Below are 14,409 nucleotides of genomic sequence, written 5' to 3'. Positions count from 1 at the left end.
GAATTGCTCCTATGAAGTGGAGTTATGAATAACTACTGCTGGAGAGATTTGGTCTTTGCTTCGAGTTAAGTTCCTGTCTGCCATGAGAGTTAAGGGCCACCAAAGTGGGACATAATATGGGTATAATTTGTCCCAGCTTGAATAGCTGTTTCCTATTCCTTTCTGTCTTCTCTTTTTTCAAGGGTGGGGTGGGTGTTTTGTTTGTTTTTTGGTGTTGTTTTAGGTATTTAAAATCTGTGATCATTTTTATAAACTGTCATCTCTGTTTCAACTCCTGAGCTACACTATTCTTCCCATAAATTATGTGTCTTTCTGTATGATGATATACTTGCATTTTGTTGTTGTTGTGAAATGTCTCACTAGGGAGCCATTGAAATGGAGCTGATTTAAGTGGATGCTTGTTTTGTACTGAGGAGGGAAATCGTCAGGGTAAATGACACCTGTTGGACCACAGGGATTTGTGCTGGACAGGAAGCACTGGAGACTGAACAGGCACAGTTGCAGTTGACATCATGTCTATATTGGGTCATGAAATTTAGAGATGCTTATTCTTCTGGGTGGAATTTAGTTGCAAAAATTTTTAGGCTGAGCATAATTTATAGATGGCCTTCCATTGAGAGGCCTTTCATTTTTATTCTTCTTCTCCAAGGAAGAGTCTAAAAACATCTAACATGGTGTTTTGCATAAAGCACTTGATGGAAAAGACAATTTCTTTTTGGCTTTCCGGGTACATCACATTACATGCATAAACTCCTTCTGCCCTAGCATGCAAAGTCATGAGGCTGTCACTAATGCACGATAGAGTGAAAGGGAAAAGAACTACGCATTGCAAAACTTGAGTTCTGGTCCTAATTTTCCAAATTTGTGACTTCAGACAAGTCAATTGTAATATAGGCCTACTGTTAGTTTTGAATATTAAATGAAAATAAACTTCAACATTGAAGGCTTAGTATAGTAACTAAGTAGGTGCTTAATATATGCCATCTATCTCAGTGTTGATTATATTTTCTATCTGCCTTGCAGCTCTGTGTGGCCATGTGACTAAGTTCTTCCCCAAGGGATGTAGTCAGAAGTGAGGTGGGCTATTTACAGGTTGTACTGTAAAAGGAGGGAAACTGTCTTCTCTGGTCTCCTTCCTCTATCCTGCCTCTTGGAAAGTGGACATGGTAGCAAGTCCTCAGACCATGTAGAGAAAGACAATATGCTCTGGACATCAGATAAGATGACTTGGTGGAACAAATTCTTTATAGGTTATGAGACAGAGAAATTTCTAGCTCAGTTGAGCTAGATTCTATCTTAGCTAGAAATAGATTCTATAAACACCAAATAAACTACTAAAGTATTTGTTTTGTCAATATACAAATAATAGTAATTATAAATAAATAATTATAAGTAATATAAATAAATTATAAGTAATTATAAATAAATAAAATTATTTGTATTCATTTACTAATTATACTAAGAGAAAATTAGTATTATAATATTTTTAATATGAAGTACAATAATACATGTGCATATTTTAAATATAGGTCATTATTTTATTTAGTTTGCATATGACATTAAACACATTTTCTGTGTCCACTATCATATCTATACCTTGTTATTTCTGTATTTTCTCACGCACACATATCATAGAGTTATCACACGCATATGCATCAAAATATAGACTATAGTCTTATCTCTATTTAATACCATACAATACCTATTTGAGACAATTGAAGTGTGCAATTAAATTACTTCAAATTATAAACATTATTTGAGATGTTACTTTATAACAATAAACTGGTATTTGAAAACTTCATTAGGATTAGAGATTTGTTTTATCCAAGTTTATGTGAAGCCACTTTCTAACAGTCTAACTCCTTTTTGGCCACAGAAGTCATCTTACCATTTCTTAATCCATTGTTTACAAATCCAGAGCATCTTGAATGAAAAAAGATCAGGAATCCTTGAGAAAGAACACTGCAATGCCAGCACAAAGGGAAAACAGAGAGATATTTCAGAAAGGGGTTGGGTCAGAGTGATTCAAAGCATAAGGAATTCATCAGCCATTGCTGGCTTTGAAGGTGAAGGAGGTCATGAGCCAGAGTATGCAGGTGGCATCTACAAGCCAAAAATAACCCCTGGATGAAAGCCAGTGAAGAAATGGGGACCTCAGTTCAACAAGTACATGGAACTAAATTCTGCCAGCGATTGGATTGATCCTTGAAGCAGCATCTTGATTTTAGCCTGGTGAGACCCTTAGAATTCTAACCTACTGGTTGTGAGATAATGAATGGTATTGTTTTAAACTTCTAAATATGTGGTATTTTGTCACATCTCCAAGAGAAAACTGATAGCACCACCCAGAACATTCTTGTGGTTTACTAGTCATGATGGGCTTGAGGAGAGTTGAGGTCAGGTGATACATGGAGTTTTGGTATAAGACCATGTCATAGTGGGCCTATGAGATGTGAAAACACAGCCCTCCCATTATTTGTTCTATTTCCTAAGTATATGATTGAATTAGGCATCCTCAGCAATTTCAAAAATAGTATGAAGATTGTCAAGGAAGAAGAGTCAAGTGGTAGATCGTGGAATACCAGTTCCCTACCAAAATGTAAGTCAAAGAAGTACTGTATCCCTAAGAAATCATACAGATTAATTTTATCCAAAACTTGAAAGATGCAGGTGTGATTATCTTTATTACAGTTTCATTTACCTTACATGTTGTACTTGGGCTTTGGGAAATAAGGGTTATGAATGTCAGCTTAATAAAGTGATGACTCCATTGAGGATGTAGTTTTTTACTAGAGCAAATTTACTGGTACTTGATGTGGTGCTATTGATCTGGAAAATACATCCCTCTCCCCCTCACTTCAGTAACTGTACGTTAAAGAGTTGGCTTTTACCATGTGGAGATGGCAGTACACCTTCAGGGTCAACAAGAATAGGATCTGTTTGCATGAGTCCCAGATATAATCATTGCTCCAGTTTCTTAGCTCTCATTTGAGAAGAGCACTTAAACCAGGGAGGCCAAGGGTGATAAATGAACCCTTAATAATGGATCCTCTGATTGAACTATATTATTATATTTTATAGCACCTAGATTGATGACATCTGCCCACCTTATATGATATTGCCTTTGGCATATAGCCAGATGAGCCTGTTTGAAGAAACTTTTCAGGTTTTAGTATATGACATTGGGGTAGAAGGAGAGCATTTGAGCTTTCAGAGAATTGACATAACTTTCCATAAGATTTTTCACCTGCAGTTTTTCCCTTTTTTGGAGAACATAAGTCATATGAAAATTTATTAATGGATAATGCCGCTGATTGTTGCAGTTCTGATTGCTACATTCTAATTTGCAGTATTCTGATTGCACTGACTTCTTTCTATACTAAGATAAGTAAACCTTACTTAGAAAAGTAAATTTTATTTTACATACCTATGTCATGTTTGTGTCTGTTTATGTCCGAAATGACTATTTGCTATTATGGTGGTTTCATAGCTCAACATGGATGTCCCTTCATGAAAGGTGACCAGTCTACTGCTAAATGTTAGATTTCTAGCAGCAGCGCCCGACCCCGACATAACTGCCACCACCCCTTACTGGCTCCCCACCTCTGCCCTGTGAGAATGCAGTTGCATACCATAGGGGACTAGCAGCCAACTGATGTTGAGTTGAGTGGCATGGACACCTTCTGTCACGAACAGGGAAGCACTTTGTCCTTAATGGAACACACGCTTGGATGTAGGTAAGTCTTTCCTGTGCACCAGAGGTCTTAAAGTTTCCTCCCATCAGATGTATTCATGCAGGTCTTGGATTCAGAAATGAGCAAGTTGAAGAGATGGCTACATTTGGAAGAAGTGATCTGGTGCTAGGTGCAGAAGCACACTGCTCAGATCTTCCCTTGAAGTTTAAGGAGCCATCTTGAAGTTGCCAGAATGTTGCTAATGATAGATGTCAGCTGAGTCTTTCTCCAGGAATTGCTCTTGGAGGGCAGCTCTTCCCCAGAGACAGCTTGTAAACAATGACTGGTCAGTTCTAGAGGTATAAACTCTTAGTCTAAGTTTAGGACAATTCTAAATGTCCACAGCTCTCTAAGGCATTGACTGAGGCCTCTGTTACCATTTTATTACTGTTCAATTTCTCCCTCTGTCTAAGTTACTTCCCTCACTTTCTTAGAGGCTCTGTTCCTGAGAGTATCCCCAATAAATATACCCCACAGAAGTCTCTGCCTCAGAGCCTTTTCCCCCAATACCCTGACCAAGGCATCTGATTAGTACAGTGGTGATGTACTGTGTTTTGGTGGGGGGGGGCGGGGGGAGTGGTGTGTTGGATTTTCTAGTACCTACTCCCAGGGACTTGTTGGGGTTTAATATTCATCTTTATTAATCTTATTCTGAACGTGTACATAAAGTGATCTGATCAGGGAGATTTGGTATTTATTACTTTATAATTAATAGGTGTGTGATTCCCCCTCACCTGAATTCTTACCCTTGAGGTGATGTGATGAAAGCCAGATAGAAAAACTCTCTACATATGTAGCTGGACATTCCATTGGTGAGGCACAGGGAAAATGGATTCCCTCCTTTTATGCAGGAGAGCTGCCTTCCCTCTCCTCTCCTGGAAGGAAGAAGAAAAACCTTTGCTCTATGGAGATGGGATGGAAAGGATTCTGGGTTCTCACTTGAGCCTTTTGGAATATACATATATGTCTCTAGGAGTCATAGAAGCCTCATGTATCTCTCTGTTTTTTTGTGACCTACAGATGTCTCCAAGGTCCTGGGCCTTATTTTCTTTTGAAATGTACACACATACCTCTAGAATTAGGTAAATATCTCTGGAAATCTCTGACTACTCTCCCAGGATCCTAAGTTTTCAGCAATATTCATCCAGAGTGCCCAGACACAAAGTTATTTTCTTTACATCCCACAGCTTCACAGTTACTGATTAGAAGCCTTGATGTTTTCATTAGAGAAACTTTTGTGATGTGGTTAAACTGTGCAGTTTTAGACTGCCTTTTGAGAATCCTGGACATTCTATGAATTATTTAATATTCTATAATAAAATCCTTTTCTGTTTAAACTAACCAAAGCAGATTCTTTTGTATTTGCAACTAAGATTTTCAGCTGCTAAAGATAAAATTTTTATAATGTTATAAAACATTCAGATATTGTTTAAGAAAACATACATACTTAGTAAAATATAAAAACATGACAAGGAATAATAAGCATCAACTTCAAGATTACTTGATATATACTTCAGAGGTTGAGGAAAGACAGAATTTTGATTGGTAAAAAGCACACAGGACCATAATCATATTGGCAATGTTTTATTTATCATGAGAGAAGAGTACAGGGATGGTCACCGTCTTATTATAAGTGTGTATGCATACATATACGTGTGTATGTATATATATATGATATTACAATGTTATATGCAATATCATAAATGTAAATATAATGTAAAATACGTAAATGTAAAATGTAAATGTAAATAAATGTAAAAATATCTAGAGAAATCTTTTAGTGCTCACTTAACCTGCTACAATAGAGCTTCCCAAAAACCATGGCTTAAGGAAAAACATTCATTTACTCCTCTCTCACATAATAATCTTTAGGAAACAATCCAGGCTTTGGGGGTATCTCTGTTTCACGTTGTCAGAGACTCAAATCCCTTCCTCTCTTATGCTCTGTCCTCCCCCAGGACATTAACCTCATTTTCATGGTAAAATCTGGGTCACAGGTGTGTGTGTATGTGCATGCCAGCTTATAGGAAGGGAGAGAAGATCACAAATGTCCAAGGTTAAAACAAGGCCAAGAGCAGGAAGTGGCTCACATCACCTCTGCTAAGTTCATGGTACAGAGAACTGATGTCTATGGTCAGACCATAGGCCTGGCTGGGAGGTACCTTTCCAGCCAGAGGATATGCCCAGCTTCAATTTTCTTGCTGTGAAAGAAAGGAGGGATGCATTTTGATGAAAAGTAGCAGCCTTCTCCAAAGGAACTTTAGGAAAACTGTGTACAAAAAATAATATTTTAATAAGACACAAATACCTAAGTGTAATTTTCTTCCCTGTCACAAGTCTACCAATATTATTGGTCACCATTTAATCTTACCTTAGAGGTAAAATTCTGCATCTGAGCCAGAACAACTCCAGAGAATATGCCTTGTCTTGCTCTTTGTGGGTTTAAGGACTTTGTGTGAGTAACAATCTACTTAAAAGGAAAAGGATTAGAGGGCGCCTGGGTGGCTCATTTGGTTGTATGTCCAACTTTGGCTCAGGTCATGATCTCACAGTTCATGAGTTCAAGCCTTTCATCAAGCTCTGTGCTGACAGCTCAGAGCCTGGAGCCTGCTTCAGATTCTGTCTGTGTGTGTGTCTCTCTGCCCTTCCCCTGCTAATGCTCTGTCTCTCTCAAGAATAAATAAGCATTAAAGGATTAAAAAAAAAAAGGAAACAGATTAGAGCTTTCATGAATCTCTTCATTGGATCTCCTGCCATTATTGACCAAAGCTCTCCACAAGTAAACTTGAGTGTCTGCTGTGCAGAGTGCTTTCTCTGCTGTTTGGCTTGCTTTGTTGGGTTTTGTTATTTGTTTGGCTTGGTCTTGAATTCACCTTTCAATTACATGTTCTCACTTGTCTTCTCATAACAGAGAGTGGAGAGAAAATTGTTTCCTTTGTATTTGTTAGAACGTGTGAAGATCTTCTCCAAAGTAGAGAAAGGTTACTCATCAACAGTGCGTCTCAATTACTATTCTCTCCAACTAACTAATCCTGGTTCCTGTCCATGCTTAAATAAAAGCAATGGTTTGCCGAAGCAGAATTCCAGCTGGTTTACAAATTAGTTTGAGCGTGGTTTGGGCAGCACAGATTTTTCTCTTTCAATATTTGTGGTCCTCCCTCTGAATATTTAAACCCTTTTGGAATAAAACAGTCTTTAAATTGAAAAATGTGGTTATTTCCACATACTCTTTTCAGAAATAAAAGAACTAGAGATAAAAGAACTAGGAGAAAATAGAGATAAAAAAGTAATAGAGGCACACCCCTCCCTTCATCTGCATTCTACAAATAGGGTAGGGCTTAAATTGGAGTCCTTATTTCAGCAATATTGCTGAGGACAGGGATTCCACACTTGACCCTTACCTCCATCCCCAAACACATTTCCCTCTATACCTACCTAGGATAAAAATTGCTAATCAGTATGTTTCCTGCTGAATCCAGCTGTAGTCCATAACTCATTCTCATCAAAGTGTTTTAAGTAGGTGCTATATAATTTGGAATTGGTACTCAAGTTGAAAGTATTTGCCAGCCCTAGTCTAACTCTTTGTCTCTTGAATTCTAGTCCAGTATCTTTATATTTACCACTCTGCAATTTTTGCTGTTATACAGATGATTTAGCTATTTTATTTTAGAGCAGACTAAATGAACTTTTTAAAAAATGTTTATTAATTTTGAAAGAGAAAGAGAGAGAGAGCATGAATTGGGGAGGGACAGAGAGAGAGAGAGAGAGAGAGAGAGAGAGAATCCTAAGCAGGCCTCACACTGTCAGTGCAGAGCCTGCCGTGGGACTTAGACTCACAAACCATGAGATCATGACCTGACTCCAAAATCAGGAGTTGCATGCTTAACCGACTGAGTCACCCGGATGCCGCCAAATGAACTTTTTATATAAATCAAACTACTTTTGTTATATCCATATAGCCAGTCATGCACATTTTTCCAAGGCACAGTTATTTCATTGATAAGTAGTAGTCAAAAAATAGTAGTCATAAAGTTCAGCATTCTGCCTCACAATTTTTACATTTGAATTATATTATAGTTGCATTCTTTTGTTCAATTATTTTTCCTCTTCTTGGGTCATTTTAGCAATGGATCCCTTAAATGCGTGGATGTCGTAAAACAGTTACCTACAGGTAAAATATATTTGCATAACATGAGATACTGATGACTAAAATACGTATACACTCATGCCCAATAGAAAAAAATCCCCAAACTGAATAAATTCTTAATATCTCCTCTTTTCAAAATGTTTTGTGTAACTTTAGTCTTTTTCAGAGTATTCTAATAGACACAATAACAAATGACAGTTAAGATAATGGCTATTGAACCAGATAAATGTGACAAACAAGACTGGATCTGCCTAACACAGGATATTGGGCCAAATTCTATCATAAATCCACACATGAGACTTTCTCTAAGACATCCTGTCTGCAGTCAAGGGCACAATTTAGTTCTTGGTGGTTATGTCTGTGTACAGCTTGAGTGGTGAAAAAAGAAGGGGTTTAGAATAATTCAGAGTTCCACCATTGTTCCTTGCTATGTTTTGGTAGATTTTGTAAATAGTTTAAATTAGACTTCAAGAAGAGAGACCACACAGAAAAACAATCTTGCATCTTGTTCAAACTTTACAAGTCAGTTTCTCCATCTCTTGTGATCATGCATACACATTTAAAGACAAGGAAAGTAGCTATTCAAATTTCCATGCACTCACCACCCAATGAGGAATGCCGTGCTAATTAGATTACAGTCTCTAGATTCAGAGTGTCTGTGGCCTCCTGGTGCCTTGAATTGACGTTGACATTTTGAGTTATCATTTTATGCCTAAATATGAACCCAGAATAGCGCTTCTTTTATAAAGGAACCTGATATTAAGTCTCCATTAGATTGTTGGTGATTTTTGTGTATTAGTAATTGTGATGATGGATGATGTAGGATTAATTATCAATCATAGTAAATAACAACTCAAACTTATACCTTTGTGTATACCAACCCCCCCTCCAGATTTATAAATGTCTTATCTGAGTTTTTCTTGCATCAAAGCATCTCTTTCTTTTAACTTGGTTTATTTGTGATATTTAATGTAACTGGGTTTCTAAGAACTAAGAAAAGACTTAAGGCATTGCGTCTTCCTTCTCTTCCTTTGTGCTGCCCTCTTCTGGAAGTAGTTGGAATGGCAGTAGTATAAATGGAATTTTCTCACCTTTCCCCCCCCCCCCCCCCTCTTATGATAAGTTCTTTGTACGGTCATAAAATTTATAACTTTAAAGGAGGTTAGGATACATTCTGTCTAGTGTATTTATTTTACGAATATAGAGATGAATTTTTATCACATCTTATCCTTTCCTTATTTCTCATATTCTGAAAGAAAAAAAAAGTGCCTCTGCATTTTGGGTATTATCCTCTCAAAATTATAATTTTTAAAAAAAAATTTTTTTTTAATGTTTATTTATTTTTGAGACAGAGAGAGACAGAGCATGAACGGGGGAGGGTCAGAGAGAGGGAGACACAGAATCCGAAACAGGCTCCAGGCTCTGAGCTGTCAGCACAGAGCCCGACGCGGGGCTTGAACTCACGGACCGCGAGATCATGACCTGAGCCGAAGTCGGCGGCTTAACCGACTGAGCCACCCAGGCGCACCTCAAAATTATAATTTTAATCATTCTCCACTTACAGCTCAAATTATTATCATTCATTGCTTTTTTTTAACGTTTATTTATTTATTTTGAGAGAGAGAGAGAGAGAGAGGGAGAATTCTAATTAAATTCTAGGCTGTCAGGGCAGAACTCGAAGTGGAGCTGGATCTCATGAACAGTGAGATCACAACCTGAGCTGAAATCAAGAGTTGAACACTTGACTGACTGTGTCACTATGCATCCCTCACTGATCACTTTTTTTAACCAAGTGCCATGATTAGTACATGTATGTATATCCTGTATTCCCAAATTTCATGATCCACGATGAAAACAGTTGACAAAAAATTGTTGGCCACAAATTTGACTCAACTCTTCCCCTAATATAAAATGAAAGGCTAGGGCTATAGGACTATAAATTTCTGAACTTATTTTCTCACACCTATATTATTATTTTAAAGGTTGTATGGATAAATTCAAGTTTTGTAATCTAAATATGTAGGAGTTGTTTTTGAAATCCACCTACTTTGCCACTGCCATTGGCATAAATATGGTTTTTCGAATTATACCCTCAACGTTAGGAGTTCTTCAACCTTTTTTCTAGAGTAGCACTAGTAATGTGACTTACCTCCACTCCATTATCTCTCTTTTCTAAATGTTAAATTCTTGGGAGACAGATTCCAAATGGCCTAGTTCAGGTCTGAAAACTACCCATGAATTAACTAATAGTGTGGCCAGAGTGCCTGGTTTCTTAGCCCAAACACCTACACTTGTATGCAAAAATCATTCTCAGAAAAGAATGAGTGTGAATTGAGTACCTCTTCATAATACTATTTATCTATTGCTATGTAATAAATTGCTACAAAGGTAGTGGCTTAACATATTTATTATTGTACAGCTTCTGTGGTGTCAGAGTCTGGGCATGGCTTCTCTGGCTTCTCTGACTTAGGGTCTCTCATGAGTGTGAAGTCAAAATGTCAGCCAGGGCTGAAGTCTCATCTGAAAGTGTGACTGAATGAGGATTTACATCCAGATTGAAAAACTGACAGAATTCATTTGCTTCATCCCAGTGTACAAGTCCAGAAGGCAACACAGGCTGCTAGTAAGATGGAAGTTAAAATCTTATCTAATTTAGTTGTGGAAATGATATTCCATCACATTTGGCATATTTTGTTGGTTAGATACAAGTCACAGGTTCTGTCTACAGTCAAAAGGAGAGGATTATATTAGGAGGGACCACTGAAGGGTGATGCCTACTATAAGCACTATTAATCAACCATAAAGACATTTTAGTTAGTTCAGCAAGTACCATATATCTACATATATCTAACAGAAGGCATTATATTTAAAAAATATATTTATAATTTCTAGTCCACCACATTATTCAATAGACTCAAAACTATATAGAAATAATAGTTCAGACTGTATATTCCTCTTCTTAAACCTTTTTAATTGATTCATGTTGCTCTGAGACGAAAATACAATTTGTTATCAAACCTCAGCATGGCCTGTATTATCTAGTCCTCAACTACTCTGACATTTTCACCTTGTGTTTCTTCCCCTTTTCCACTATGTTCTACCCATCTAAGCATCTGACAAATCCTAGGACATGTGTATCTTTGAAAACATTTAAAAAAAAAAAACTAAAAAAAAATTATGTCATTAAATTCCCACCATTAAAACCTCAATCATACAAAGAATGTTTGGCTTTAAACAATATAATTTCATATTGTGACCACTAAGATAAACTAGTTGTCAAAATGTACCCTTTGATAATGAACTGCCCTGATTTGCTTTATGGGACTGTTAGTTGTACGCTGGTTGATTGCTGAACGCAGCTTTCCATAGATGAATGTTTTGATCCAAAGAAGTAACTTAACTAGACCTCAGAGTCCTTGGGACAGTGTGCAAGAGTTGGAAGGATCCCTATAGGTTATGTACACCAATCTTATTTATTTATTGTTCACTGTTTTTGTTTCCTGCATCAAAAAATGCCTTCTTACCAAGCAACTGCAGAAGTTCTCTTGGCTCTAAGAGAAACTTCTTAGCAATTGTTTTTAGCTCATCTTATGGCCACTTACTAACCAGGATCCTTTTTTTCTTGGTCAAAAGACACATTTGAAGTTATAGCCACACTGAAACCCACATATTCTGACTCAAAAGCTCATGGTCTTTCTTTACATGGAATTTACATCTTCTCCCCTAATTCCTTTGTCTTTGTGTTAAAGTTCACCTGAGTCAGTAAGATCTTTCTGCATCGTCCATCAAACTGACCCCATGATCTATTTAAGGTTCTGGAAGACTTGAGGTGACATGTATTGTTTCTCTTACACATTTTCCCCCATTTTTTCCCTTGTTACTTACTTTGATCTGAAACATCTGATTCAGGAATTACAAATGGGTAAGTAGAAGAAAATGATCTTTCTCTCTCTTTCTTTCTCCTTTGCTTCCTTTTCCCTTTTCATTTAATTTTTCCTTCACCATCTATTACACAGGAGACATTTTTGTCATATCCATGTTCAAGGTAGAATGCATAGAATTTGAACAAAAAACCTGTTGGTTTCTATCATAAAGCCTATAAAGAAATTGGCAGATTATGCATATACTTTGGCCCTCGTTCTTTTTCCATATAATTGTTGATGTCACTTGAGAATGTTTTATACCTGGTATAGAAGAAGAAAAGAGAAGGAAAAGTCAAGGACAGAGCAGGATGACTTCATAATTAGCTGGAGGATATAGGCTTTCTGGGTGTAAATTACATAGGGGCAGTGTTTTCAGTCAAGTGAAAACTGACTTGGAAGTAGATTTAGCTACACGTTTTGGGTCTCTAAGGGACTCTGATCTTTATGCTATTTAAAGATGATCACTCTCTGGGTGAGCCAAGCTGAGGCCAAAAGAACAAGGCTCCCCTGCTTCTCCTGAAAGTGTTGAGATTTATTTCTCTGGGGTGGCCTAAGTGAGTACCGATTCATTCCAACATATCATCCTGTTTTCATTTAGAGATTAATATGTTACAATATAACACCCAAAGAAAACTGGAGGAATTAGTAATGATATATTTCAAGAACCATCGTACCATAAAATAAATTGAAAACATAGGGCCTGTTGTATGTTTAGGTATACAGAGACTTGCATGAGATTACCTAAAGGAATAATTTTGAAACGTAGGCCAGGGTGTTAGAGAATTAAAGTATCTGGGTTTCACATACATTTATGAGAAATCACAGTTGGAGTTACATTTAGGATTAACAATCTGTGTTATATAGATTTCCATTTTTACTGTTGGGATTTATTTACATCAGTTCCTTCCCATTTAAACATGATTCGCTCACTTATTCATTACATTAATTCAATAAATATTTATTGTGTGCTAAATACATGCTAGGCATTTAGGATAAAAAGATTTATAAGTGTGGCATCCTGCTGAGAGGAATTTATAGATGTTGAGACTAGAAGTCTCTGAGGAGACTTGTTCTGCTTCTTCATCCCTCCTTCTTCCCTATGGGAGGAGTAGAGGAAAATAATGATGAGGCAAGATATAATGCTACTTTGCAGTTAAAACATAGATCTGAGTATAATCCACTCATGATCATATTATTTCATATTTTCAAAATCCTCCAGTTCTTGGGGTGCCTGGGTGGCTAGTCAGTTGAGCATACGGCACCGGCTCAGGTCATGATCTCATGGTTTGTGAGTTTGAGCCCTACATTAGGCTTGCTGCTGTCAGCACAGAGCCTGCTTCAGATCCTCTGTCCACCCCCCCTCTGCCCTTACCCCACTTGTGCTCTCTCTCTCTCAAAAATAAATATTTAAAAATAAAATAAAATAAAATAAAATAAAATAAAATAAAATAAAATAAAATAATAAAATAAAATAAAATCCTCCAATTATTTACCTAAATATTTGGGCCAGAGTCCTTCCAGTTGCTCTTCAAGATCCATTTCCTTGATTTCTGGCTTTTCCAGCTGGGTTTTACCAAAGGGAAGCCCCAGCAGATCAGAAGGAGGCAGGAAAGTAAGGTCACTAAGACCCTGGCACTGATTCCTTCCTTCCTGGGTGATCATCTTGGGATGGTGGCACCCTTCTACCAAAAGTCATTGCTCTTCTCTAGGCCCACTTCTCTGCAAGACTCTGATTGTCGGTTCCACCACCTGCTGTCACCTCTGTCTTCTGAGCTTCTGCGTAACAGGCTTTAGTGTTACTAACTCTAAGTGCTTCAGCGTTACTGTGGTTTATCTGACCCTCTGCCTGTGCTTTTGAAAATAGTTCCTTCGTCAATAAATGTGCCTAGTATTTTTCTATTTTGACTATTGGAACTCTGATTATTACAGTGTTCATGTCATCCTACTGTGGTTTCTTTATTAATTTGCTTCCTGACTTTGTTCTAAAAAACCCCAAGGCAGTTTGTGGTACATGTTTACTGTTTTTAGATACAAAATTATGATTTTCAAAGAATCCAAATCTAAGTAAATATAATAAATTTAAAAATAATACTCTTTTCTTAGACCAATAAATATATTCTCACCTATTTTCAAACTTTATAATGATAACAGTATAAACATAAAGATCTCACATACAAAATGAGATGGATAAAATTGTGCCGTAAACAGAAATATTTTACTCTTTGGTTTTTTTGGTATTTCTCATTCTTGATTTAGTTTCTTTTCCATTCTTCAAAACAGAAATGAAACAATACTTCTTTCATTTCTTATTTCAGGATTGTTACGGTATTCTCTGACTTTTAATGGAGCATGCGTAGCCTCACAGTCTGACAAATCTGGCAAGATTTCTTAAAAGAAACAGAAGTAACACTCTTTGACCAACAGGTGTTTTGTTATTCTCACAGGTCCAATCAAATGAGTGAGTTAAAAATTCAAATGTAGTTTAGCAAACTTTTTTCAGCTTAAAGATTTTTTTTTGTTAAGATGGTTCAACCAATACTTCTGAAAATAAAGCATAAGTCCTGGTATATTAAATGACTTTTTAATTCACATGTATTACAAATAT

This window comes from Puma concolor, chromosome B2 (genome assembly GCF_028749965.1).
Source record: "Puma concolor isolate L17-30 chromosome B2, mPumCon1.1.hap2, whole genome shotgun sequence".
NCBI classification, from domain to species: domain Eukaryota; kingdom Metazoa; phylum Chordata; class Mammalia; order Carnivora; family Felidae; genus Puma; species Puma concolor.
This window is presented reverse-complemented; position numbering follows the sequence as displayed.